The sequence below is a fragment of the Sitophilus oryzae genome, unplaced genomic scaffold (genome assembly GCF_002938485.1).
Source record: "Sitophilus oryzae breed Bouriz unplaced genomic scaffold, Soryzae_2.0 scaffold_1865_pilon_pilon, whole genome shotgun sequence".
NCBI lineage: Eukaryota > Metazoa > Arthropoda > Insecta > Coleoptera > Curculionidae > Sitophilus > Sitophilus oryzae.
This window is the reverse complement of record NW_022146574.1, coordinates 4,927-9,057: the sequence shown is the minus strand read 5'-3', so window position 1 is coordinate 9,057 and position 4,131 is coordinate 4,927. Positions and strand designations below refer to the sequence as shown.

Genomic DNA, 4,131 nt, shown 5'->3' with positions numbered 1-4,131 from the left:
TTTACTTTAATTCATATTAATTTGTATTTATAAATACATCTTTAAGATTTCCGATGTAGAAATGAGTTTTTAATAATAATAATAAAGCACTAAATAGGTAAATTTCTGAAATGACAACTTCATTTGACAGTTATCTTTTACCTTGACTGGTGCTCATAAGTAAATACAGGGCCATAAGAAAGGAGAAATATTTAAAAGAAATCGGCGATAACTCGTAAACGAACTAATCAAAAATATCTAAAGTTATTCTTTTGAATGTGGGTTTTAGTGCTCTTCAATAAACCTAATGAGAATTATTCTCTAAAATAATTAGGGAAGCCAATAATTGACCCCATTAAAATTTACATGGGATTTCCTTTGTCCCGTCCGACGATGCAACACCCGGAACCAGTCTCTTTTAAAAAATAATATATGCAATATGTCCCCGCTGTGTCCCTGGATTGTCTTTACAAGAGGAAAAACTTTTTTATTATTGACATTTTGGAGAAAAATTCATTCTTCATAAAAATTCTGCTTGTTCTAAAATAGTTAATCCTGTTTATACTTTTTCCAATTTCCATACCGTTTTAAAGATAATTAAAAAAAACATGAAAATATGGTCGAATTTTTTTTGTAACTCCTGAAAATCAAAAGGCGTATCTATGATAATATAATTTAGATTTTATTCTTTGGTATATAGTTGGTTATTATTAATTTTGATTAACGTCATATTTTAGCTGTTGTTAAAGCATCACATTTTCCGATAATATTATTATCACCCTTTCCGTAGCATTGAATTAAATAAATTTGTGCTTCTTTAACATTTTAAAACAGCATAAAATATGAAGTTAATTAAAATTCTATCAATAACAATCTATCAAAGAATAAAAACGAAATTATATTACAATAGAAACGCGTTTTCATTTTTAGGACTTTCAACAGGAAAATTCAACCATATTTTCATGTTTTTCTTAATTGTCTCTAAAACGGTATGGAAATTTGTAAAAATATAAACAGGATTAACCAATGGGATTAACCATTTTAGAACAAGCAAAATTTTTTATGAAGAATGCATTTCTCTCAAAATGTCAATAATAAAAAGATTTTCCCAATAAGTAATCAGGGATATAGGCTACTACTATAGCTTTATATTATGTTGGCTACTGTTATTAGCCCTAAATTTGAATCACTCTGTAGATTTAAAAATTAATAACCTATGTTTAATCTGCTCACAGTTATAAATCACATAGATAAGATAGGTGATAAGATAGATCCCACAAACTAAGTGTAGATACTAAATCATTTTATCAAATAAAAATAACGAAAGTGTTGATTGAAATAATATACAGGGTGAGTCTTAAATAAGTGCAAATATTTTTAGGGGTAGTATATTTCGACCTCAGAAACACGATTATGATGTTTTTTTCGCGAAAAAATTTTTTGGAAATTTTTGAAAAAAATTTTTGAAATTTTTTTAGTTTTTAGTTAAAAAATATGATCTGTTGATAATATGGTAACATAGGTAGTAGATTAAATTTACAAAAAAAAGAAATCCAGAAAAGATCTAGCGGTTCTCAAAATTTTAGCAAAAAATCACTTTTTTTGGAAATTTTCAAAGTAAAGTAGGTATCTCCGTTATTTTAGATTTATTTGAAAAACGGTAAAGAGAAAATATGTTTCTTTTATCGAGATCTACCGCCCTGAAAATATTTGCACTTATTTAAGACTCACCCTGTATATTTCACTCAATGACGAATAATCTGTATTATAACTGATGTCAGTCAATTTACAAGCAACCTTTTTTTATTTAATAATCTTTGTAATTTTTAAATTATTAATATATAAATGAGTGCAAACATCGACATAATATATAAAAATGCTTCAATGTTTATCTGTGTCGTCTCTACTGAAGTAACGACTATACACAGAGGCTTTGCTCTCTAAACGACTTGCTCCTAGAAAGTTGCTTTTGTTACTAAAAGATAGCTAATTGGCTCTTCTAAAAACTGTCGTCGAAGGATTTTTTGTTTTTCATTTAATTAAAAAAAAAATAAAAAGTATTTTTTTCCTGTCGTGGCGGATGCGCCAGGCTTCAACTAGTATACTAGTTAGTATAATATACTAACTAGTAAACTATTAAATAAAAATCCAGAGTAAACTTCAAAGATAAGTTAGATTTTTTCAAAGATAAGGAGAACAGTTTACTATATAATTATATCTTTGCAGCAATTTTTGATCGCCAGTCAATTGCCCCAGAAGTTTAAATAACATCGCATATTACAGACAGATACAAACATACAGCAGTTAACATTTTAAGAAACTTGGTATTTTATAAAGAAAATTTAAATATATTTTATAGTTAAATATTTTTTTTTCATAATTAAACCAAGTATTTTTTCAAACGCCCACACTATTGAAAACAAATTACTTTAGTTATAACTTAAATATGAGTTTATATCTGGTTTATATGCATCCGTTATGCGTCATCCGTCGTCCGTCACTTCAATCATATTTAAGTATGGCCTGTCATTTTTGACTATGACTTTTGGCTATCTCTGAGAGACAAACTACCGAATATCAAAGTACGAGACAGAACAAAAGTCATCGATGCCATCGAGGAAATAACTACTTTGAAATGGAATTGGGTAGGGCACATTGCAAGGCTAAACGATGACCGATGGACGAAGAAAATGATAGAATGGAGACCAAGACACGATGCACTCAGGAGCAGAGGCCGGCCTCCAACCAGATGGCATGACGACTTAAGGCGTATCCACAGTAACTGCATGCAAATGGCACAGGATAGGGAGTAGGGAGTTATGGAAGCAAACGAGGGAGGCCTACGTCCAGCAGTGGACTTTAGTGGCTGGTTGATGATGATGATCTCATTTTTGGTATATGCACCAATAAAACTGCATAAAATCATCGACGAACGACGCATGACGGATATATGTAAAGTACCATACGATCGAGAAAAAAAACTGCGTTATGTTGGCTTAGAAATGACGATCAATGGCATTCACCATATAGTTTTACATATAAAATGACAAAGATTTTCGCTTCTAAGCCAAACTCTTACTTGACTTACAGTTTAGATGTAGATAAAACAGATAGCGTAGTAACTGATGGTTCGTTGATAGATTTAACACGGTGAGCCCATACAACAGTGGGTTTTAGAAGCCTTTCTGGGTCCCTTAAGCTTGCTGGACCCGAACGAACCCTCTGAATAGTCTTAGCCGAGTTTTTTTGATGCGCTTGTCTCATTTTCAAAATATGGAGCTCGTCCATTGACTGAAATTGTTTAATTCGTTTATTTGCTTCCAGTGCTCTGAAAAGAAAAAAGAAAATGTAGAGTAATCATTAAGTTAACTACATTATTATGGTCTGTAATAAAACAAATATAAAATCGATGACTTTAATTTCTTGTAGATACTTTTAAGAAACTGTAAAAGAATTTTTGCATTTTTTGTTCCACATATACTACGTCCGGCAATAGTGCGTCGGACATCTGATGCTCCTAAATTAAAAACTTGGGAATTTTGTTTACGTGCAAACCTAAAAAACCTCGTATGTAGTATCCTTGTTTATATATTCTTAGGGTAGTATGTACTAGGATTATTTCAGGAAAATATTTTAGCTTCTATAGGGTGGTATAGTACTTCAAAAAAGTGTGAGTGGGTCGGTATGATTTTTGTTAAATGGAACACCCTGTATGTTATTGCATTTTTGGCTTATTTTCAAATTCTTCTTCTCAGAGTGCCGTCTTCTTTGTTCATTGAAGGTTGGCAACAATCTCGGCGAACTTCTGACGATCTTTGGCAGCTCGAAATAACGAGTATCCCTACCCGTCCAATCTTTTCAACCATGAATGTTTCTTTCTACCTATACCCCCTCAATTTTTCTCTCCATTATCAATTTTAACAGCTCATATCTACTTCCACACATTATATGACCCAGATAGACTGTCTTACGTTTCTTGGCTATGTGCACTAATTCTCTTTCGCACTGGGCTCGCATCAGCACCTCTTCGTTTGTGACATGTGCCGTCCAAGGTATTTTGAGAAGTCTACGAAGAATCCACATCTCAAGGGCTTCTATTCTGTTAATGGTGTTAACCTTTAGAGTCCATGATTCACAGCCATACAACAAAAC

General features: G+C 31.8%; 1 pseudogene; it reads right to left on the bottom strand.

Moving 5' to 3' along the window:
- Positions 1 to 3,063: 3,063 nt before the first annotated feature.
- Positions 3,064 to 4,131, bottom strand: part of LOC115883274 — a 4,246-nt pseudogene continuing 3,178 nt past the window's right edge.